The sequence below is a fragment of the Stegostoma tigrinum genome, chromosome 10 (genome assembly GCF_030684315.1).
Source record: "Stegostoma tigrinum isolate sSteTig4 chromosome 10, sSteTig4.hap1, whole genome shotgun sequence".
Lineage (NCBI taxonomy): Eukaryota > Metazoa > Chordata > Chondrichthyes > Orectolobiformes > Stegostomatidae > Stegostoma > Stegostoma tigrinum.
In genome coordinates, this window is record NC_081363.1 from 73,782,269 (window position 1) to 73,808,214 (window position 25,946).

At 44.0% G+C, this 25,946-nt stretch overlaps 1 protein-coding gene across 2 annotated transcripts in view; it reads left to right on the plus strand.

Annotated features, from left to right (window-relative positions):
* The window catches only part of slc8a3 (solute carrier family 8 member 3), a 421,591-nt gene that overhangs the window by 364,491 nt on the left and 31,154 nt on the right, over positions 1-25,946 (plus strand). The gene's annotated exons all lie outside the window — the stretch shown is intronic.

The following is a 25,946-nucleotide window of genomic DNA, read 5'->3' on the forward strand; positions in this document are numbered from 1 at the left end:
ACCTCCTTATGCAATACCAAGAATGCATGGTGTTCAAGTGTGCCCAAGGTTGTAGTGGTAAGTAATATATTATTCAGCACATTCCTTCCATCTCGATAGAACAAAGCTACTGCATTTGAGAAAATGTATCAAATAGTTGATATCAGTTCCAATAAGAAGACAATTGAGGTGGTGCCAGAATGTAAGAGCCAATGGAATATTTGTTTGCATAATTTCCCTCTTCAGCTTTGTTCACTACTGCTCCTCCTAAAACCTTAAAAAGGTGGAATTATGCTGAACCACCAGATTTTTTTCTGAAGGAAGCTTCTGCCTTACAGATTGCAGCTTCCTGCTGTCCGCAGAGTTATGTCTCGCAGTGTACACCACTCTGAGATATCTCTGCAATTCAGTCATGAGAAAACCACACAACAATTGCTCACTTGGAGGACTGCATAATGGGCTGACTGACCTTCTTCTGCACCATAATGACTCTGTGATACTGACATCGGTTCATCTCTCTTGGCAAACTATTTAAGATCACCTTCTCCGCGATGTTGAATTGTATTTTATGCACAAGACCGTTGAGGACCTCCTGCACTTTTGTGGAGTCTTTTCCATTTAAATAATAGTCTGCCTTTTGATTATTGATGCGTGACATCACACTTTCCTGTGTTATGCTCTATTTGCAAGTTTTTGCCCACTGATTCAACCTATCCATATCTGTTGTGATTTACTTGTCTCATCACAATTCTCCTTCCATCCATTCTTGTATCAGCAGCAAATTTTGACACGTTACTCTCTGCCGAGTCCTCCAAGTCATTAATATAGATGATAAATAATTGTGGCCCCAGAACTGATACTTTCAATAGACCCGCTGGTTACATATTTCCAATCTGAAAAAGACCAATTAATCCTGATTTTCCGTTTTCTGTGTATTAAACAATCCTCAGTTCATGCTGTTACCTCCAGAACCATGACCTTCCATCTTGTCCAATAATCTTTTATGTGGCACCTGCACAAATGCCTTCCAGCAATCCAAATGCATTATATCTACCAGATATCCTTTATCAATTCCACTTATTATATCCTGAAAGAACTTTTACAAAACCATGTTGATGGTTCTTAAAACTTTTCGAAATGCCCTGCTAATTCTTCCTTTAATAATGAAACTCTAGCTTTTTTCTTACCCAATAACTGATGTTGGCCTAACTTACCAAAGGTTTACAGCTTTCTGTCAACTTCCCATTTTGAACAGGGCACCAGAGAGTTTTGGAATATTTTGACCAATGCCTGTGCTTTCATTGTTTTAAGGGTGGAACTTCATCCCATTGAGAGGTACAAGTCTATTTCTCCACCAATTCCCGCCTTCCCGGTGCTTGTAAATGCCACATGTCAGGTTTGTTCCAACTTGGGGAACCTATTGGCTGACCAATCTGTGTCCCCATCTGCAAAGTGGCCTAGCACCTTTACCGTTGCATATGTTGAATCTCCTCTTTCCCCTTATTCAAAAACCTGATATCCTCCTCCAATCCTTTCCCTTTTCTAGTCCTGAACCCCTGTCTCTGATGTTTCTGCCCCACTTCTGTCTGTGGCTGTTAATCTGTTTTCTGTGTGTTAAACAATCCTCAGTTCATGCTATTAGCTGTCGTCTCAGTCCTGATAGAACACAATCTTCATCATTGCCCAGGCCCTACACTCTGCCAAGTCCTTGAATGTGGCATCATCTCACAGATTCAATGCCATCTCTTCCGCAACTCTTGTTTGAATTCCACCCCTCTGCCTGCATCACAATGGCTTGAACCAATGTTGAATGATCCTCTTGGCTACTGTGACCATGGTCTGTTATCCATTTTTGTCCTCCTCAAACTCTGTGCAGACCTTTCACACTCAAGAGCACTGTGTTCTTCAGATGCTGTCCAGCTCTGTTCAATGGTTCTTAGTTAATTCCAGGCACTTACTGATTCAGAAATTCTCCACTAACAGAACAAGCACCAGGCAGCTGATAGTGTATGGAATTACTCATAACAAGCTCCATATGCTTACTGATCATTATTTGTTCCAGGTCATCAGTTTTTAACATTTTGATGCTTGACTTCAAATCCTCCCATGGACCCCTCCTTTCCTCTGTAACTTCTTACAGCCCTCCAAATGGTTATTTAAGCTTCTCCACAATTTTCATTGCTCCATCATTGGTGACTGTGCCATGAAGTAATGGACTCCTAAAATTGGGAACTCCCTCAATAAACCTCTCCAGCCCTGTTAACTGTCTTCATCGTGAAACTGACTTCTTTAATTTTGGAGGAGATGGTGGCATAATGATAATATCACTGGGTTAGTAACCTGGAACCTTAGGCTAATGTTGTGAGGACACGGGTTCAAATTCCATCATGCTAAAATGATGAATTCAATATAAATCTGGAACTTAAAGCTAGTCTAATGGCAATCCTATTGATTGGCATAAGGGGAAATCCTGAAGTCATGTGGAGACTAAGTAAGGCAAGCAGTTTCCTTCCCTAAAGGACAGTAGTGAACCACATAGGGTTTTTTCTAAATGTTAGGGGTATGGAAAATTCACACCTTATTTGTCATTGCCTCGAGTAGCTCCCAAGTGTTGTCTCAGAACCAAGGTTACCGTCAAAAACACCTGCTCTTGTCATTTTTGTCATTGGCTCCATCCTGTTCATTATATATTAGAATGCAGAATTCTGGCTGCCAACTCATCTTACTATATTATCAGCAGCAAAGACTATTTACAGAGAAATAAGAACACTAGGTTTAATCATCAGCCCGATTTCTACAAGCGAACTTCTCTACTTTAAGCAGAGTATGATATCCAGAATTACCTTCTCACATAATTTAAAATGTTCTTTAAAAACCAACACAAACACTAATATTGAGAAAATCACTACATAGCCATGAATCAACTGTCTGGTTAGATTTTTTTGAGAGGTGGAAGCATGTAGCAATAATATTTCTTTACACATTTGCCAGTAATTTGTTTTTGCTAGATGGATTACCATAGAGATACCAGAGTAATAGTCAATGTCTTGCAAATAGTGACCTCCAATGTCTGCTCAAAAATCATTCATTTTTCATGTACCCTGTAGACATGTCAACCTCCAACATTTAAGCAAAATAATCCTAACTCTTTGCACTTAACAGCTGGTTAGCCACTCAAATCAATCTTTTCCTAATTGGTAGAATCACAGGTTGGCACAGTATTAAATGTGGTTGCGCCTGCACACATGAACGCGTGATGTCATGTCTGCCATCTCATTGGCATACACTGTCCTGCCAATCCTGGCCTCTGATATGACAAAGTGGTGTCAAGAATGAATGATCAATATACAGCAAATAATTGTGCACAGTGAGAGAATTCAAAGTGGGATAGCAATGTTGGTGAAAACAATTGGCTTTGCAAAGTGTGAATTCACTTGTGCTGTTGTGTACGTATGACAGGATAGAGTCTCTGCCAATGGTGATATTCAGAAAAAAAATCCTCCCAAAACAGCACTTCCCAAAATGAGAAGTCATCCATCTTTAAGACTAGGGACGGATAGGTGAAGGTGGCTTGAAATTACGACTGAGGAGTTTCCGATTAGGAGGGTTATGTGACGGAAAAGAAAAATCTGTGACACATTCAGTTTGCACTTTGTCGATGATGTTACCAATAAAATAATAGAAAATATGTGGCACAGCAAAATGTCATTTGGCCTATTGCAGCATTGGATAAACAGCAAGCCATCTAGCTTCATCCCAATTTCCAACATTTAGCTCATAGCCTTGCGGGTTATCAAATTGGGGTGTTTTTCCAAGCTTCCAGTTGAAGGATTCTGCCTCTAGGACCCTTTCAGCCAGTAAGTTTCACAGCCCTACCCCCTGCTCATGTCCCCTCCAATCTTTCTCCCCAGACTCAATGACTCCGTGCTCCCTCATCTCTGATCTCTGTCCTAAAGTAAATCATCCCTGCACCTGCTTTATCTGGGGCCTCTCAATTTTGAGGATCTCATTCAAGTCTGCCCTCAGACTCATCCAATGCAAAGTCAACAACTCTAGTCTGCCCAATCTTTCCTCACAGTTGTATTTTTCCAGTCCTGGCAACATGCTAGTAAATCTCTTCAGTACTGCAGTTACTGAGGTGGGAAGTACTGTACACTATAATCACATTGTGACCTAACTAATGACTTATGATGGCTCATAAAAGAAAGGATTACGTATGCCATCCTAACCACCTACCAACGTATCCTGCACCTGCAGCGAACCATGGACATTCATTCCAGGATCCCTCACTTCCTCTACACCTCTCAGCATTCTTCCATTTATTGTGTATTCTTCTGCCTTGTTTGTCTCCCCCTTCTTGCTGAACTTAGATCACAGTGATCTCTCAATGAATCTTGTAGTCTAACCAGCCTTGATGAACCAACGAATGTGTCCGTAGAGAAGGATAAAAATGTGGAGTGGTTGGATGAGAAGACATTTTTCCAAGGCAGGCAGCATGCAGACTCCAACATTAGCAGTCCTGTGTGAACGGGTTGTGGAGGCATGCAATGAAATCAGAACAGAAATTGTCATCAAATTATTCAAGAAGTATAAGCCATCCAAACGCACTTGACAGCACAGGGGATGATTATTTGTGGAATAATATGGCTAATGACAAAGTGAATTTGAGCAGCAGATTGGAGCAAGTTACATGAATCTGGAGTCGTGGGGGAGAATGATTTTTATGGGTTTTTCAAATGTATATTCAGTGCCTGCTCTGCTGTGCTGTTAAATGCTATTCACTTATGCACTGTGAAAAAGAAACTGAATGAATTTGTATGAATTCGTTATGTGGCTTCTGTTTAGGATTAATCTGATTAACTTAATGAATCCAGTATCAGAAAATAATGTCTGATCATGATAGTTATTTGTTACAAAGAAACCTTTAATAATAAAAAAATACGTTTGACATCTTTTGCGCGGCTCTTGAGCATGGGCTGGCACAAACAGTGTCTGACATTGCAGCTGCAATTGCAAGAGGCTGGTTCCAACCTCTCCAAAATGTAGCCCAACCCTTCTCAATGAAAGATTTAGTCTTGGATATGTGGCTTTTACATGAATGTATTTAGCATTGTAGCAATTTCCTTGCAGCCACCATAGCAACAGCTGTATTATTCTACATCTTCGAACAATGGGTTGTAATTGACTTTGTGTTAACATGATGATGAAAAATGAGTAGTTTGCCTTCTCTAATGGATAGGTAGTGTTCGAACCAGCCAGAATCACAAGTATCCAGCTCCAACAACTGCCAAGGTGGCATTTTGAAGCCAAATACTCTGGTCTGCAATTTTGGGATTTTGTTTATTCTTGAATTGAGTTTTTCTTGCTTATGCTGGGGGTGACTTTACGAGTGTCAGCATGGATGTGGTACAAAGGTGGCTGACCCAAAATAATGGCAACTTTGTGTGAGCTAGTGTTCTCCTCCTTCTTAACTCATGAGCCTCCATGAGGGCAGGGAGAGTGTGGGCCAGCAATCTACCCTGTATTCCTGTTTAGGCCATTTACAATGGTTAGGATCTTATTATTAAACACTCATGTAACCAGGGTTTTGAATTTGGTGGAGGCAGTTAATGGTTGAGGAGCTGTCCGCTTTAGACAGTGAGGGCAGGCTTGAGCCAAGTTAGATGTTGCTCTGCTTCCTCTGCCTCACAGCATCCAAGATCAGATCAAGGTTGTCGTTGAGGAAGTGTGGCTCTGCCCATGCCCTTTCCTCAGAACCTCTGTATCTCCCGTGGCATCTTGCTCAACATTTCTGGCTGATGAAGGCTTAGTCACAAACTGCAGCTCTGACCCTCGGGGAGATCAGCAAAGGCTGCCTTCGGGAGTGCAAATGAGTCCCGCAGTTTCTCAGGCCAGCTTGTGCTCTCATTGAACAGGAAGCTCACTTCTACGTGAATGAAGGCCTCACCACTGGGTAAATCTGTAATTGGTCTTCCCTTCCTCTGTAATGGGTAATTTACTGGCGTGGAAACAGACTCAGGTCCATGGTGAGCATCCAGACTTGACTTTGCTGTGAACCCACTCTGTCCAACCTCAAACCTATGCCTTCATTACCCATGTTGCAGCAATGTGAAAAGTGCAGAACAAATGCATGTATGCTGGTCTTCTGAGATTTCTGTCCTGTGCCACCCTCCCTCCCCATCTCTACTGCACGGCCCTCACATGGTGCTAAGCCTCAGAGAACAGGGAGAATCCCAAGGTGGACATGACAGGTGGTGATGGAAACTCTGCTCTCAATTTAGGTGTCATGAGTGGACAAAAAATAAAATCAGATCTCTTGATCCCCTTCCTGTAATCTTTACTTGGAAACTACATGCACTGATCTCAGTAGAGCCACGATACGGCTGTCACAGCTGTATTTGATACTCTGTCAAGGCTCAACAAATTAAAAATGCTCCATCTGTTCAATATAATTGGGGTGCTGATGGAGCCTGTGTAACTGCATCCCTTAGCATGGGAAGGAATGCAAAAAAACATGATCTTTGTCAAAGATTTTCTTCTCATGCAGTGAGGGGAACTGCATCTTTAAATGATGAGACTATTGTCCCTTTGGGGCTAATAAAGTTCGGCCTGTGTAGGCCCCACATCTCTCCATCTTAGCTTGCTGTGGGTATCAGTAACAATAAAGAAATTTCTTGAAGGCTTGTCGTAATTTCCATTAATATTGAAATCCACAGAAGCCACAATGGCACTGACACCCCCTCTGTTGTTTCAAATCCAGCTCAGTGCTTCATTGCATATCCTGTCAGTAGTGCAGCTTCCAGCAAGCAGTGAGATAAAGCATGGGGCTAACCTCGAAGAGCATTGCACCTTAATTGGTATCTGTCTGCAGCTGGGATGCTAACACCTCATTGGTACCACTCTGCTAATTAAAATACAAGGTTTGCATATTGTTTAAAGTACAGTGTCACTCCAACTGGCTCACTGAAGCCGACGAGAGTGCTGAATTAAGTACTGATGAATGTTCTCACTCGGTCCTGCCCTATTTCCCGAGGCGGCAACAGGGGCAAAAGTATTAAGCTTGAGGAAGCCTGGGAGTTAGGAGAATTGTTGGCTGTTTTTAAAACAGTTGTGCTCGCTCTTAAAAATAGCGCACACTCATTGTGCCAGTTGGAAAGCAAAAACAAACAGAACATTCGGCATAATAAAATGTGAGGCTGGATGAACACAGCAGGCCAAGCAGCATCTCAGGAGCACAAAAGCTGACGTTTCGGGCCTAGACCCTCTCTGATGAAGGGTCTAGGCCCGAAACGTCAGCTTTTGTGCTCCTGAGATGCTGCTTGGCCTGCTGTGTTCATCCAGCCTCACATTTTATTGTCTTGGAATCTCCAGCATCTGCAGTTCCCATTATCTCAGAAAATTCGGCAGACTGGTGCTTTAATTAGTGACAGAATAACCACAACAGTTAAACCCACTCACTGCGATTGGTATACCATTTTCAAAAACAGCAATATCAAGTGTTCCTTCAAAGTAACAAGCATTTTGCTTGAATACGCATTTCACAGCTTGAGTGCCAATCCCTTCCTCCATGGTTCTGGCAGCCGTAAGGAGGTACACTGTGAAGTTTCCTGAGAATCCACTTGACTGACAGCCTCAGCTGTTTACCAGTGTGACAGCTGTTCTGACATTCACGTGTGAGTACACTGCAGCACCCACACAGCTACTGAGTGAAATCCATTTCACCAATGCGTAAAGGGAACAGGGGAGATTGAGAATGAACCAAGAGACTTCCTGTAAAACACATGGGTCTTAAAAGAGGCAGCTAAGCAGAAATAGTTATGGATCACAGAGGTGCCTTATTTTCCCCTGAATACTGTTAAACAAAATAGAACAAAACAGACGATGCGTTAATGCGGTTAGTTCGAGGTTTAAATCTATTCAGCTTTAGTGTGAGCAACCGAACACAGGAAGGATTTAGGAAAATGGGATATGCTGTTACAGTTATGACGGCCTGGATTTTATACTCCTGCAGCAGACAGTGCATGTGAAGGTGGAAGGCTCATTAGAACAGCCAGTGACCTGCCCACTGCCTGCCCCTGCCAGCCAATAGGCCAATCAATGCTGTTAAGTAGGCAATTAACTCCCAATTGAGAGCCCCATCCCAGCTCCGCTGAGATTTCACTGCCAACCACCCAGCATCGCAAGTAGCTGCAGAGGTTTCCCATCCTTAAACAGCCACTTGGGCCTATCCCCACAACACCCCCTTTCCCATCTCGTGGTGACCTCTCAAGCCTTTATTTCCCCAGTTCTTTCACTGCCAGCTAGGCGTGTGGCTTGATGCTCAACCCCATTCTACAATCCTGATCTAATGCTACCTGCCTGCATCCGGATTAAACAGAAAGCTGACAGGTCCCTGACTGGTGGCTTTTGGTACAATATCTCTGGTTTCTGAGCCCTTCAGAAGCCCTGATTCCATGTTATTAATGGCAAATAATCTGGTGTCTTAGATAATGCAGTCCAGAGAGGCTTCAGAAGATAGGACTTGCTCTGGAGCTGAGAAGTTTGGGGAAAAAAAACCTGTTTGAGGTCTTCAGATTTATGAAGGGTTATGAGGTTAAAAAGAAAGAAAGTTGCATGTCTCTAAACACTTGCTGTAACTCAGGACGTTCAAAATGGAGTACTTTTAACATGGAGTTATTGTAGTACTGTAGAAGGCTTATAAGCAGGAAAGTGGAATAAGGAGGCTCATTTGGAGAAAAACAGACACAGACACAATGGGTTAAGAAGTTGTTGAGTGTGTTGTTAGCTTCTCTGATTCGAGTCGCTGCTTTGAGAGTTGCACCTGAGAATTGTGTTATAGAACAGTAAGAGCCAAGTTATATTCGCAACTCTACACCTATACTAAAGTAGTTAATAATGAAGACGTTCAAAACACACATGGGAATTACTGAAACTTCACTTTGCATAAGTCTGTGAAGAGATGTCAACTCAAGGTAGTCTCATGCCACAGTGCAGTGTCGTGTCAATTTATCAGTTCACATGATGTTTACGCTACATACTTCTTTGCCAATGAGGAGCAAAGAACATCTTCCTGTAAGAAAATGCATTGTATGGCCTCAGAGCACATTCAAGTCTCATAAAAATGACAGAAAATGATAGGATTAAAAGTTCCTTCAGAGATAGTAGGAACTGCCGATGCTGGAGAATCTGAGATAACAAGGTGCAGAGCTGGATGAGCACAGCAGGCCAAGCAGCATCAGAGGAATAGGAAAGCTGACATTTCAGGTCTTGACCCAACAGTCCAGAGCCAAAGCATCGGCTTTCCTGCTCCTCTGACGCTGCTGGCCTGCTGTGATCATCCAGCTCTACACTTTGTTATCTCAGATTAAAAGTCTGATAGTTTTAGAACTGCGCAGGTCAGGAACTGAGTACAATTGCACCCAAGTAATGGAAGATAACCCTTTGGCACAAAGTGTCACCTCTACACTTTGGAAATTGTGTAGAAGCAAGACCATTTGACATATTAGCATAATCCTGGTGCAACAGGCACAAATCAATCTGTTGTTTGCTGGAACTACTAGAAAATGATAATAACACAATTAATCAGCACGGACCAATCTAGTCAGTATTCAGAAAAACAACATTCAAACAGTGACTGAGGCAAACCACCTGCTGAAGCAATGAGTGCAGTACACCCAATGAATATTAAAGGTGAGTGATAATGGGAACTGCAGATGCTGGAGAATCCAAGATAATATAGTGAGAAGCTGGATGAACACAGCAGGCCAAGCAGCATCTCAGGAGCACAAAAGCTGATGTTTCGGGCCTAGACCCTTCATCAGAGAGGGGGATGGGGAGAGGGTTCTGGAATAAATAGGGAGAGAGGAGGACGCGTACCGAAGATGGAGAGAAAAGAAGATAGGTGGAGAGGAGAGTATAGGTGGGGAGGTTGATATTGATATGGACATTGATACCATTCGGCTGAGGTGTATTCTAGGTAGCTGTGGGAGTCGTTGGGCTTGAAATGGACATCGGTTTCTAGCTGGTTACCTGAGATGGAGACTGAGAGGTCCAGGAAGGTGGGGGATGTGTTGGAGATGGCCCAGGTGAACTTGAGGTTGAGGTAAAGTGGATGAACTATTCGAGATCCTCTGGGGAGCAAGAGGCGGCTACCTAGAATACACCTTCTCCCACCCACCCTCCTCCAAAAATTCCATCCCCTATTCCCAATTCTTCCGCCTCCGCCGCATCTGCTCCCACGATGAGGCCTTCCACTCCTGCACATTCCAGATGTCCAAGTTCTTCAAGGACCGCAACTTTCCCCCCATAGTGGTCAAGAATGCCCTTGACCGCGTCTCCCGCATTTCCCGCAACACATCCCTCACACCCCGCCCCCGCCACAACTGCCCCAAGAGGATCCCCCTCGTTCTCACACACCACCCCACCAACCTCCGGATACAACACATCATCCTCTGACACTTCCACCATCTACAATCCGACCCCACCACCCAAGACATTTTTCCATTCCCACCCTTGTCTGACTTCCGGAGAGACCACTCTCTCCGTGACTCCCTTGTTCGCCCCACACTGCCCTCCAACCCCACCACACTTGGCACCTTCCCCTGCAACTGCAGGAAGTGCTACACTTGCCCCCACACCTCCTCCCTCACCCCCATCCCAGGCCCCAAGATGACTTTCCATATTAAGCAGAGGTTCACCTGCACATCTGCCAATGTGGTATACTGTATCCGTTGCACCCGGTGTGGCTACCTCTACATTGGGGAAACCAAGCGGAGGCTTGGGGACCGCTTTGCAGAACACCTCCGCTCAGTTCGCAGTAATCAACTGCATCTCCCAGTCGCGAACCATTTTAACTTCCCCTCCCATTCTTTAGACAACATGTCCATCATGGGCCTCCTGCAGTGCCACAATGATGCCACCCGAAGGTTGCAGGAACAGCAACTCATATTCCGCTTGGGAACCCTGCAGCCCAATGGTATCAATTTGGACTTCAGCTTCAAAATCTCCCCTTCCCCCACCCCGTCCCAAAACCAGCCCAGTTCGTCCCCTCCCCCCACTGCATCCCAAAACCAGCCCAGCCTGTCTCTGCCTCCCTAACCTGTTCTTCCTCTCACCAATCCCTTCCTCCCACCTCAAGCCACACCTCCATTTGCTACCTACCACCTCATCCCACCTCCTTGACCTGTCCATCTTCCCTGGTCTGACCTATCCCCTCCCTACCTCCCCACCTATACGCTCCTGTCCACCTATCTTCTCCTCTATCCATCATCGGTCTGCCTCCCCCTCTCTCCCTATTTATTCCAGAACCCACTCCCCATCCCCCTCTCTGACGAAGGGTCTAGGCCTGAAACGCCAGCCTTTGTGCTCCTGAGATGCTACTTGGCCTGCTGTGTTCATCCAGCCTCACATTTTATTGTCTCGAATATTAAAGGTGAGCCGTCTTTGTACTAAGGGCAGCAATTACAATGAAGAATAGTTGTTTGATAGTATGGAAATTAAAGGTGGTGAAAAACATACATTTTTTCAAAGCTATTTGTCTTGCACTCATCAGAACTATTCACATGACTTTCAATGTATTCCAACTGGAAGCTACATAAGTTAATATATAGGGGTCTAGTCTCTGCAGACAACAAGAACACGTGCATACAGTGTGTCTGTTTCAGCACAATTAATTAAGTGCAGCCATTCTCTGACTGATTTCTCAAGACAATGCCTTGAACAAGCAGAATTGAACTGTTTGTTTTAAAAATAAAGCAAAGCTTGGCAGTTACCTGTCAGTTATCGTACAACTAGTCCATTCTCCACAGCAAAAATGCTACCATTTACTTGCCAAGCACTGTTCCCTTATACAGTAAGAATGGTGTTTTCTCTTTACATTGGTAGTTCTTGTGAATTGTCCTGACTGAGTGCAACTCACATGGAATAGTGTAGGTTAGATGGGCTTAAGATCGGTATGACAGGTCGGCACAACATTGAGGGCCGAAGGGCCTGTACTGTGCTGTAATGTTCTATGTTCTATGTTCTAACTCAAAAACCTGTGATAAATGAGTTTTTTTTTCTCATCAGTACTGTGATAAAATTGCTTGCGAGTGATACAATGGCTTTGATTTTCATACAAGGTAGGATGGGTATGTGAGAGGAGATGGTTGTTGCTTGTGAATCTGACAAGGTCGTCTTAACAACAGGGCATTGCTTCAATGAAACTCCAGTAAAACCCAAACCAGACTGGCTATCTGGCCTGTAGTCAGGCTTAGAAATTTAGCCACTTCTTCCTTCAACAGGGTGACTTTATTGAGCAATTGAATTTGACATTTATAGCCACATGAAGCTTCAAAAATTGAGGGAAGATTTGATAAGGGTGGCCTTATGAGCTGAACATGGATGTATAACTCTGTTAACATGCAATTTCAGCAAGAAATTAGGAATGCACTAGTTATAGTGGCATTTGTTGGAAGACAACTGGAATGTATATGTAAGGAAATGTTACTTCAGAGTTTTGGAGGAACTATATTTGGAGTGCTGTGCACAGTTTTGGAAAGTGATAACATTTCTTTAAAAAGGGATTAGGGAAGGTAGGTTTGACCCATTAGTACGCTGAAGATTAGGCTGGCCCTTTACCCTTTGGCTTTTACAAGAACAAGAAGTGACTTTATTGAAACATTGAAGATTCTAAGGGGACTGGATACGAGGTTTATGTTTCTCCATGTGGGAGGCTGAGAGACACAATTGTAAAAAAGCAATCACCTGTTTAAGATAGCAATGAGGAGAAATTATTTATCTCATTAGTCTGCGCAGTTCTCCTCCCTGGAAAGCAGCAGTGTCTGGATCATTAAATTTATTGGGGCTGAGTTAAATAGATTTTGTTAGGTGAGGATTATAAAAGGCAGACAGAAAACTGAGGCCACAACCAGATAATCCATGATCTTATTGAAAAATGGACCTAAGCTTGAAAGATTGAATATTCTACTCCTGTTCCAAGACCTATGTTCCTAGGTTGCACTGTGTGCATTTACACCTTATTGCTTCTTTAGGCCCCTTTCCAAATATTGAGTGATTGACATGGTCATAGCACAGTGTGACAGTGTCCACTTCCACCATTATTGATTGCTTGGCAATCATCCTCATTCACAGATAATTAGGGAAAGGTGCACATTCGTCTCAGTGGATAGCCATCTTCATCTCCAATCCTAAACCCAGACAAGGTCACTCACTGATTGAACTGACAGTCTCCTTCATCCTGCCTGGAAACAGAAAAACTGGAGATGAGCAAATTGTTTTCAGTTGACTGTGAGTTGATACTAAGGGTCAAGGTGAGAGTTTGATTGGTGGACCATTCAAGTAAGCTTGATAACTGATAAGGAGAAAACAGTTTTTATTAACAAAACCCAGATTACTATTAGAAATATTTTACTTTTAATTAAAAGTTACTTTAATATCATACACTTGGCATCTATTTTTAAACTGCTGTGAAATCTTAAGCAGCTTACTTTTTCTACTACATAAAGTGCATTTGAAACATTCGCTTACATTTACATCTGTCTTCCATTGCATTATACTACACAGGGAAAGTGAGGCACTAATTTAACATGTTCAAATGTTTTCCACATAACGAAACCACATATACATTGACAGGAGGGATTTATAGTAAACAAGAAAGCTGTTTGCAATTACCGTTGTACATTTTGAAAACTACTCTAATGATTAAAAGTAATTTATATGAGTCAGCTACAGTCAATTTGAATTCTTCACATTCAGTCGATAAGAGTTGCAGAAGGTGGCAACCGAGCAACTAAGACACTACTCTGATGTTGAGCGTTAATAAGAGCCAGCACAGCATCAGAGTTTATCATTTGTCACTAAAATAATATAATGTATTGCATTGAGAACACTGGTAACTCATTCCCTGGCAGCTCAGGATGACGTGATGGCGATTGAATCTTTATTAATTCCCAGCCAAGCAAATGTTCTCAGCAAGTTCTCTTTTACAAGCCTGACATCTGCTGGGACCCCGGGTTCAAATCTCTCTGAAGCAAATTTTGTATTGCCAGGGCTGCAGAGCACTTTTAATCAACATCACTTAAAAATGCATTCTCTGTGACTAATCTGGGTGCATCTCTCTTTGACCCCTCTGCCGTTTTTGACGTAGTCAAATATATTGCCTCAATCCCATCGTCCTGTACAATGCAGTTCCCTTGGTTTCATTTTCAACTCTCACACAAGGTATGTATGATACATTATATTTGAGAATTAGACTTTAATGTAGAGGCACATGGATGTGAGTCAGCTCTGTGAAGTTAAATTTTTTAACAAGTTAGAAAACAGTGACCTATGTGCGTCAATTCTAAAAAAGAATGTATGATTGCAGTCAACTGTCTGAGAGAACCCCTGTAGTGTTAATGGATGTGAAGTTTATATTGCTGAATTTACAACTGACTAAAATGTCACTCGTCTTGACTTTGAAACAGAAGTTTCAATGGCTGCATTGAGGAGAACATAACAGTTCAGTTCAGAAGGGAGAACAGTTTCTCCATGCAGGAGAATCAAGTTTTAGACTCAATGACCTATCACAACAATCAAAGTGTTTTAGTTTAACTTCTTGGGTAGATATTAGTACTGAAAATGTTTAGGATTAGAATTAGATTATGATTAGAATTGTGAAATGTTCAAGTCAGCAGACTCTGAAAGGAACGTGAATATTGTCTCCATGGTCAAGGAAGAGAAACCAGCAGTCAGAGTTGAAATAGGAGTGAAAACTGTCTTGAATCGAGTATCTGCTGTCAAACAAGTTGAAAGTTTGTTTTGCTGTTTGTGTTAAAATCTTTCTAACTCTCTTATATGTGCAGCTTTTTTTTCTTACACGCAATAAATTGTTAAGGATCATCTGCGGCCTTATGTGAATATGTTTCAGTGACTAACCTTCATGGTAACAAACTGCAAGAGTTAAGCATATAATCTATCAAGCCAAGTTTCTTTCTGACTTGTTCATTGTATCATCAGCTGAGATCATAACACACCCATCTCATTGTAGCCAGGACACCTTCAAATTATTCTTTTCACAGCCATGTCACTACCTCCAGATGCCACCAAACAGCAAACATTCACCTACTGTTGCTCAGTGTTCCCCTACATGTTCACCTTTGGCAACATCATCCATTAACCTAGGCTCTGCTTATTTGCTGACAACGCCCTTCTCTACCCCCTCTCTCAGCCACTTCAAGACGCTTGTCCAATACCCTGTTTGGAATGAGCTATATTTTCTTCCATTTAACATGAAAGAAATAAATCTGTATTCATCAGGTATCTTTTCATACCTCAACATATACTAAAGTGCATAACAACAAATAAAGTATGCTTGAGCTGTAGTTACTTGCTGTAATATCAGAAAAGCAATATACAGTTCTTGTACAGCAACCTCCCACCAGCATCAATATGCTAAGGATCAGAAAATCTAATTTAGTGATTTTTAATTTGGGAATGAGTACTAGACAGGATCCGTAGGAATTTATGTGCTTCTCTTTGAAAGAGATCCATGGTATCCTGTATCCCCACATGAGAAGACTTTGCGGGATTGTTTCATTTATGGGATGTGAACATCACTGGTAAGTCAGTGTTTATTCCCCATACCTAATAGGCTTGATGAGCTGCGTTCTTCAAATGCTGCAGTCATTGGGGTATAGGAACCTCCACCTTGCATTAGGAAGGGAGTTTCATGATTTTGATGGTGAAGAAATGGTGATATATTTCTAAGTCGGAATCATATGTGGCATGAAATGGAACTTGCAGATGGTGAGGTTCCCATGCATCTGCTGCTCTGTCTATCTAGGCAGTTGACTTTGCAGATTTGGAAGGAGCCTTGGAATGTTACCGCAGTGCATCTTGTAGGTAGTACACACTGCTGCTACTCTAACCACTGGAGAAGCAAATGGATGTTTAAGGTGTAGAAGGGGTGCTGATCAGGTAGACTGCTTTGTTCCGGATGGTGCCAAGCTTCTTGAATGATTTTAGAGAAAGTGGCCAGGCACTGGGGAGATAGGAAATAAGTTATTCTCTGCACAATTCCTAGCGTCAGACCAATGTATCCATAGCTAGAATATTGTTAAGGCTGCTCCAGTTCAGTTTCTGAGGATAGGTAACCTCCTAGATATTTACAAGGGTGGATTCAGCAATGAGAATGCCATTGAACATCAAGGCGCAATAGTTGGATTCCCTGTTGCTGGAGATGGCCATTGTCTGGCACTTATGTAGTGCAGATGCCTCTTGGTGCTTGTCAGTCCAAACCTGGATGTTATCCAGGTTTTTCTGCACTGGGATACAGATTGCTTCAATATTCGTGGTGTTGGAAATAGTAATGGACATTGTGCAGTTATTTGCAGATGTCCCTGTGTATGAGTGTACGAATGGAGGGAAGGCTGTTGAAGAAGTAGTTTGTAATTTTTGGCCTAGGACCTGAGATGACTGCAACCATCTCTCTGTATAGCCAGTATGACTCAAATGAGCAGAGAGTATTCTTCCTGAGTATCATTGCCTCCAGTATTGCTAGGGCTCCTTAATGTCACTCAGTCAAATGCAGGTAAGGTAATCACTCTCTGCTCATCAATCACTCATCAAATCAAAGATAATGGGAACTGCAGATGCTGGAGAATCCAAGATAACAAAGTGTGGAGCTGGATGAACACAGCAGGCCAAGCAGCATCTCAGGAGCACAAAAGCTGACGTTTCGGGCCTAGACCCTTCATCAGAGAGGGGGATGGGGAGAGGGTTCTGGAATAAATAGAAGAGAGGGGGAGGCGGACCGAAGATGGAGAGAAAAGAAGATAGGTGGAGAGGAGAGTATAGTTGGGGAGGTAGGGAGGGGATAGGTCAGTCCAGGGAAGACGGACAGGTCAAGGAGGTGGGATGAGGTGGTAGGTAGGAAATGGAGGTGCGGCTTGAGATGGGAGGAAGGGATGGGTGAGAGGAAGAACAGGTTAGGGAGGCAGAGACAGGCTGGGCTGGTTTTGGGATGCAGTGGGGGGAGGGGATGAGCTGGGCTGGTTGTGTAATGCAGTGGGGGGAGGGGAAGAACTGGGCTGGTTTTGGGATGGGGTGGGGGAAGGGGAGATTTTGAAGCTGGTGAAGTCCACATTGATACCATTGGGCTGCAGGATTCCCAAGTGGAATTTGAGTTGCTGTTCCTGCAACCTTCAGGTGGCATCATTGTGGCACTGCAGGAGGCCCATGATGGACATGTCGTCTGAAGAATGGGAGGGGAAGTTAAAATGGTTCATGACTGGGAGGTGCAGTTGTTTCTTGCGAACCAAGCGGAGGTGTCCTGCAAAGCGGTCCCCAAGCCTCCGCTTGGTTTCCCCAATGTAGAGGAAGCCACACCGGGTACAATGGATACAGTATACCACATTGGCGGATGTGCAGGTGAACCTCTGCTTAATATGGAAAGTCATCTTGGGGCCTGGGATAGGGGTGAGGGAGGAGGTGTGGGGGCAAGTGTAGCACTTCCTGAGGTTGCAGGGGAAGGTGCCGGGTGTAGTGGGGTTGGAGGGGAGTGTGGGCAGAACAAGGGAGTCACGGAGAGAGTGGTCTCTCTGGAAGTCAGACAAGGGTGGGGATGGAAAAATGTCTTGGGTGGTGGGGTCGGATTATAGATGGTGGAAGTGTCGGAGGATGATGCGTTGTATCCGGAGGTTGGCGGGATGGTGTGTGAGAACGAGGGGGATCCTCTTGGGGCGGTTGTAGCGGGGTTGGGGTGTGAGGGATGTGTTGCGGGAAATGCGGGAGACGCGGTCAAGGGCGTTCTCGACCACTGCGGGGGAAAAGTTGCGGTCCTTGAAGAACTTGGACATCTGGGATGTGCAGGAGTGGAATGCCTCATCCTGGGAGCAGATGCGGCAGAGGCGGAGGAATTGGGAATAGGGGATGGAATTTTTGGAGGAGGGTGGGTGGGAGGTGGTGTATTCTAGGTAGCTGTGGGAGTCAGTGGGCTTGAAATGGACATCAGTAACAAGCTGGTTGCCTGAGATGGCGACTGAGATTTCCAGGAAGGTGAGGGATGTGTTGGAGATGGCCCAGGTGAACTTGAGGTTGGGGTGGAAGGTGTTGGTGAAGTGGATGAACTGTTCGAGCTCCTCTGGGGAGCAAGAGGCGGCGCCGATACAGCCATCAATGTACCGGAGGAAGAGGTGGGGTTTGGGGCCTGTGTAGGTGCGGAAGACGGTCTGTTCCACGTAACCTACAAAGAGGCAGGCATAGCTGGGGCCCATGCGGGTGCCCATGGCCACATCCTTTGTCTGTAGGAAGTGGGAGGAATCAAAAGAGAAATTGTTGAGGGTGAGGACGGGTTCGGCTAGGCGGATCAGGGTGTTGGTGGAGGGGGACTGGTCGGGCCTGCGGGACAGGAAGAAGCGGAGGGCCTTGAGGCCATCTGCATGAGGAATACAAGTGTATAGGGACTGGACATCCATGGTGAAAATGAGGTGTTGGGGGCCAGGGAATTGGAAGTTCTGGAGGAGGTGGAGGGCATGGGTGGTGTCACGGACGTAGGTAGGGAGTTCCTGGACCAAAGGGGAGAAAATGGAGTCCAGATAGGTGGAGATGAGTTCGGTGGGGCAGGAACAAGCTGAGACAATGGGTCGACCAGGGCAGGCAGGTTTGTGGATTTTGGGAAGGAGATAGAAACGGGACGTGCGGGGTTGGGGAACAGTGAGGTTGGAGGCTGTGGGTGGGAGGTCTCCTGAGGTGATGAGGTCATGAATGGTGTTGGCGATGATGGTTTGGTGCTCAGGGGTGGGGTCATGATCAAGGGGGCGGTAGGAGGAGGTGTCGGGAAGTTGGCGTTTGGCTTCAGCAATGTAGAGGTCAGTGCGCCATACTACCACTGCGCCACCCTTGTCTACGGGTTTGATGGTGATGTTGGGGTTGGATTGGAGGGCCGCCCGTTCTGCAGGGGAGAGGTTGGAGCGGGTGAGAGGGGTGGAGAGGTTGAGGTGGTTAATGTCTCGAAAGCAGTTGGAGATGAAGAGGTCGAGGGAGGGTAGGAGGCCTGGGCTGGTGTCCAGGAGGGAGACTTGTGTTGGAAGCGGGCGAAGGGGTCAGTGGAGGGAGGGTTAGGCTCCCGGTTGAAGAAGTAAGCGTGGAGGCGAAGGCGGTGGAAAAACTGTTCTATGTCCAACCGTGACTGGTATTCATTGATGTGTGGTTGTAGGGGGCCAAAGGTGAACCCCTTGCTTAGGACTGACCGTTCATCCTCAGTCAGTGGGAGATCTGCAGGGATGGTGAAGATTCGGCAGGGCTCAGTGTGGCTGTCTTCTCTGAGGTTGCTGGCTGTGGAGGTTGTGGGCGGACATGGCCAATTTTCCATGTTTTTTGGGTAGATGCCAGTCTTCTAGCTTTACTGGAATAGCTTGACTAGGGGTGTGATTAAGTCTGGACCCCAAGTCTTCAGTACTATTGTTGGAAAGTTGTCAGGGCCCACAGCCTTTGCAGTGCCCCCACCTGTTACTTGAAGTCCATGGTGTGAATTATATTGGCTGAAGGTGGGCATCTGTGATGCTAGGAACAACTGGAGGAAGCCAAGATGGATCATGTGTGTAGTGTTTCTGACTGAAAATTGATGAAAATACTTCAGCTTGGTCTTTTTGTCCTGATGTGCGGGACTCCTCAATGAATGAGGATGGGGCTATATGTGGAACCTCCACCTCCTCCTATCTGCCATCATTAAATGTCTACCATCATTCACAACTGGATGTGGCACTATTGCAGAGTTTAGATATGATCCATTAATTGTGGAATAGGCTAACCCAGCCTTCATGTGGCTGCACTTTTTTGGCACCATGTAGTGCTGTTGGTCGCTTCTCCTTACTTTTAGGTATGCCTGATACTGCTGTGACCCCTGCACACTCCACTGAACCAGAGTTGATCTCCAAGCTTGGTGATAATGATAGAGTGAGGGTTATGCCAGGCCATGCAGTTAGAGATTTTGCTGCTGATGGCAGACAGTCCCTTTTGAATGCCAAGTTTTGAGCTGCTAGCTCTGTTCAAAGTTCATCTCTTTTAGCATGTCACTTCTCCCATACAATACCAAGGGGGGTTATCCAAGGTGTGAAGTCAGAACTTCATCTCAAGAATGACATGCCATAGTCACTTCTGCAAATACTATCATGGACAGGTACATCTGCTGTAGGTAGACTGGTGAGGGTGAGTGCCATCTTAGATATGAAGTACACTGGTACAATCTTAGGTACAACAAATAGAGAAAATAAAGAAAAGGTCGCACTTCATTACAGATATACATAGTATAAGTTAGGAAAATAAGTATGAAGTGAAAAAGATAGACATTACAGTCTTTGGATATGGGCTTCCTCATGGTCTGACTAGACTCCACCAGTTCCCAACCAGACCTGCTGGTCAGTGTCCCCACTCTGTTCCTGGCCACTGACTATCCTCGATTCACTCTGGGCCTGCTGGCTACCCCCACTTCGCTCCCTACAGTGCAGGAAGAGGTCCTTTGGCCCACTGAGTCTGCATTGACTCTCTGAAGAGCATTCGACCCAGATCCAAACCCACACCCCATTCCTGTAACCCTGCGCGGGTATTTTTACCATGACCAACCCACCTAGCCTGCACATCGCTGAAATCTATCAACAATTTATCATGGTCAATCCACCTAACCTGCACATCTTTGGACTGTGGGAGGAAACTGGAGCACCCAGAGGAAACCCATGCAGACACGGGGAGAACATGCAAACTCCACACAGACAGTTGCCCAAGTCTGGAATCGAACCTGAGCCCCTGGTAGTCGTGCTAGCCACTATGCCACTGTGCTGCCCTCCTCATCGAGCAGAAACAAAACAGTGCTCTATTGCCATTCCTAGTGTTGAATTTCCAACTAAGCACTGAACTTTATAACATATAGGGGGTCGTGTAAAATAGAGTTCTTCTGTTCTTCCTCTGGTCATCTGCAAAATACCACCAAGGATCTCCTCTGCCCCCGCACCATCATCCTGGGCATATATACTGAACCAGTCGCTGCTGTAGCTATTCCTCTTGTTAAACATTGGAAGCAGAGGGCTGGAATTTTAACTTTGAAAGTGGGTATCAGGAAATTGGAGATTCCATATCATTATAGCACTGTCTCCAATCTGATTGTGCCTGTCAATGCTACTTTTACCTGGCAGAGGCAGGAACAGTGCACAGTCAGCTTGTCACCTCCAAGGCAGAGACAGATGTGGACCAATTCCAGGGTAGCTAGCGTACAAGACCTACCTATGTTCAATGAGACATTGGCCAGTTCTGGAGATGAGAGTGAGAATACCTAAACCGATTGTAATCTTCCTTCCTTACCATCACTACCTCACCTCATTCCCAAATAGCTCCCTTATACCTCCAAACCCTTCCCGACTCATATACCCAGCAGCCACTGTAATTAGAACTCGGTGGCCCTTTTAATACCATTTGCAAGTTTTTGAAAAGCTCATACATTTGTCGGAATAAGGAAATATTAATTGGACATTCATTTAAAACTGTTATCTTCCTAAAATCTCATTGTTCTGTCACAATCAAGCTCTCAATTCCCTTTGACAGCTGTGTCAGCAAACCTTGCTGAGTGAAATCTCTCAGTCGGTTGGAAGGTAGCTAATTGGCGGCAACAGAATTTCATTGAACAAGTGTATCGCCTAACACTCCTGAAAAGAATCAATTAGAAACTTTGAATGTAGCCAGAAGCTCAGTCATCTGTTGGTGCTTTGAAATAGCCAAATAGGTGACTGATCTGATATCCACAGATAAGATGAAAACTGATGGGACATTTCACACACTTGTATCTGGTTTCCAATGTTGTATAATGCAGAATAATGCAATACATATGAAGATTTTTCCATTTTCCCAATGCTGTTGACAACTGGGAATTGTCAGAAGTAACAGCTTGGTAATCACATTACTTCATTATCATTTACCTTTTTGAAATCAAGAATTGTGAACACTCACTGCAATTAAAAGGGAGATAATCCGTGCTGTAGCATTCCGTTAAGTGAAGTAGGCAACATATTTTTAATTGCTGCTTTATACATTTCATGTCGTTAACCATGATTCACAACACCTCGGCGCTGGACTGATCCATGTCACTATCAAAGCCCATCTTCCTCCATTGAAATTGTGGAAGTTCAGAAACTCACATTGTCCCCAGGCTGAGATGGGAAAATCTGACCCAGACATTCTGAAATTCAGTGGTTGTCTGTACGCCATCAAAGGATGGTATTGAGGAAATTCTAGCTGCTTGAAAAGGTGTCTGCTAACCTTATTCCAAACTAAATGAAATGCCCACCTTGATCAGCAGAAATGGTCCACAGCTTATTTCCATTGCAAAGGGGTCTTAACCAGAGTATGCTCTGGAAATAGTCACTGTTTTTACTTTCATCTAGAATACTTCTGGGCCTTTGTTGGGCTCTGAATGGAACTAGTGTCCATTCTCACCATTCTATTGTGACTGACTGAGATGGAAATGGTGAGATTCTTGGAAAAGCATAGGCAATTCTCTCATTATGTCTCATTGACACTATTTCTGGCACTCCTCCTCATGAACAACACTTTTAACTTTCACACAAGCTTTAGCATACATAGCAGCGCATTCCAGCTTCTTGGTCCTCAGCGTTTTGACTCCTCTGAATTGGCAAGGCATCTGACCATGGAGATTTGAACAATTATTTTTTGGCATGCAGAATACTTGAAATTAAGAATTGAAGCATCGTTATTTTATTCTCCCTTTCCTCGATGAAAGATGCTGAGATTAATTGTAGCACCCACTATTGTTGATCCATGTACTGTTGGGGGAAGGCGATAACCTGATGGTATTATTGCTAGACTATTATTCCAGAAACTCAGTTAATGTTCTGCAGACGCAGGTTCGAATTCTGCCGTAGCAGATGGTGGGGTTTGAATTCACTAAAAGAAAATCTGGGATTAAGAATCCACTGATGACCATGAATCCATTGTCAATTGTCAGGAAAACCCATCTGGTTCACGAATGTCCTTCAAGGGAGGAAATCTGCCATCCTTACCCAATCTGGCCTACAATTGACTCCAGACCCATAGTAATATGGTTGACTTTCAAATGCCCTCTGGGCAGTTAGGGATGGCAATAATTGCTGGCCTAGGCGGCATTGCCCTTGCCTTGTGAATGAATTTTTAAAAAAGTAAAACTGACAAACTACCACAGCCCAAGCAATTAAATGTGGGGCTTTCTAGGTGTGGATGGTTCTTAGCGCATAAATGTAATCCTTACGGTGTGGGAATAAGCCATTCAGCCCAACAAGTCCACACCAAACCCTCTGAAGACTATCACATACAGACCCATCACCCTACCCTATATTTCTCATGGCTAACACACCTAACCCACGCATCTGTGGACAATTTAGCATGGCCAATCCACCTAACTTGCACAGCTTTGGACTGTGGGAGTAAACCAGAGGGAACCCCACAGACATGGGAAGAATGTATGAATACAGACTGTCACCCGAGGGCAGAATTGAGCCTGAGTTCCTGGCATTGTGAGGAAGCTGTGCTAACCACTGAGCCACCATGTGATGCATTCAGCTTTCAAGAGTTGGATCTCAAAGTTCTCCTGAAAGCTTTACCTTGTTCATTGTGCTGATGCATTTGTCTCAAGAAACAAAATAAATTAGACCAATATGGTTCTGTGTTATAAAGATCTTTGAAATGGTAATAAGGATGTATCATTAGTGATATGCTCGAAGTGCAATGGTAAGATTTGTTACAATGAATAGCACTGTTTCAGTAAGTCAATGGCAAATATAGACTAGAGCCAGCATTTAGTATTAGACATAACTTGATATCATACCCCCAAATATGAGTTCACATGACCTAATATGAGGTTTCAATTAGTGACCCGAACTAAATGTATTGGAAGTCGACAGCTAAGCCCAGATTCAGAAAGGACTATCTTTAATTGAAAGGCAAGACATTTGGAACAAATTAATTCCGGTTCAATATGAAATGTAGATGTAAAGTCTTAAGAGCAAAGTTGAACTGATAGAAGCCAGGTATGCCCCTGAAAGTAGGGGATATGGAAATAAGACATCAAATCGGCAAACCTATCATGTATAAGGATATGTAAGACATAATCAGAATTTTTAATTAAAACTGTTGGTGCATGGAAAAGGAGTCAAAATAACCAAATCTACTTTCAGTAACGCTAGCATTTTAATGGAAAAGTGGAACATGGACCCCCATGTTAGTAATGGGATTTTTAGCAATAGGACTGACATTATAGACTGTATTAAGACTTTGGGAGATAAGAATAAATAAGAAAGAGGTCTCAGAGTATCAGATTTACTAAATACATATTTTGCTTCACTATGCACAGCGATGAATAATTGACTGTACTAAATTCTGCTGTTGACATTGAAAATAATTAAGGTAAGTATACAGTTTTGAAAGAATAATTTGCTTATGCAAGGTCGCCAAGACTGGAATCATGCCAGTGTAGATTCAGTTTTGTTTCAAAAATGGATAAAGCAGAACCAGGTAATTACAGGCTCAGTAGCATGACATCAGTAATGCTTGAGGGAGTCATTAGCGATAGAATAATTTACTACTTGGACCGAAAAGTTATACTAGACTCCCAACAAGGTTTCTAGAAAAGAGGGTTATACTGTATTAGTATGCTATTTTTTAAAGACATCATCATATTAGCAGATGAAGTCAGCCCAATTCGCATTGTCTGTTTGGACTTGAGAAGATTTTGACGATGTACCTCGCTGCAATATAGAATCACATGTAATTACTGGCAATCAGTTACAATGGATTGATAATTGACTGAATGATTTTGTGTAGTAAATAGTTCATAGAATCCTTACAGTGTGAAAGCAGGCCATTCAGCCATTGAGACCACACTGACCCTCTGAAAAGGAGCCCACCCAGACCCATCTGTCTGTACCCTATTCCTGTAATCCCACATTTCCCATGGCTAATCCACCTAACCTGTACATCCCTGGACACTATGGGCAATTTAGTGTGACAAATCTACCTAACCTGCTCATCTCTGCACTGTGGGAGGAAACCATAGCACCCAGGGGAAACCCCCACAGACGTAGGGAGAACGTGCAGACTTCACACAGACAGTTGGCCAAGGTTGGAGTTGAACCCGGGTTCCTGGTACTATGAAGTGGTAGTGTTAACCATTGAGCCATTGTGTCATGTTGTTAGTGGATTTGGGTCTGCTTTAGAGCCCAGTCATTCTTTAGTTTTCTGCCCAAAGGCCAGTCAGACCCACAGTGTCACAATCTCCTTCACATACAGAGCAGGTTCTGATTTCACTCCATCTGGAAATTAGTTCAAACCTTGTATCTTTGGCACCAACCTAATGCACACTCGCCATCCAGCTAGCTGTGCAGTCCCACGCCCACTAGGAGTCTTGAGTTGTTGGGGCAGCATTCACTTTTACATTGGTGTTGTCATTCCAGAACTTTGAAAGCTGCATTTTTCTTTCCATCATTTGGCTGACCAGGATTTTCTCCCACTCTTACTGTCAGCCATTGCTTTTTTGCCTTTTCGCACAAAGATACTCCATCCATTTAGCCATCAAGTCTTAGAGTGAGACATGAACCCAAAGTTTCTGGTTCACAAGCAAGATGCTACCTGTTTAGAGCTCAGTTAGCTCAGTTGACTTGGCAGCTGATGAGTGATACAACAGTGTGTGTTCAATTCCTGTATGGGCTGAGGTCCTTCTCAACCTCTCCCCTTGCCTGAGGTGTGGTGATACCCAGGTTAAACCATTAACAGTTTTCTCTGTTTAATAAAGGCAGCATCCCTACAGTCTGATAGGACTATAACAGCTTTACCTTTGCTACCAATTCACTATACAGCCAATTACCAATAGCTTCCTTCAGAGATTAGTGTTGGGACCTTTGCTTCGCACTGTTTTGTAAATGATCAAGATATTTGTGGGAGGGGTGTGAGGC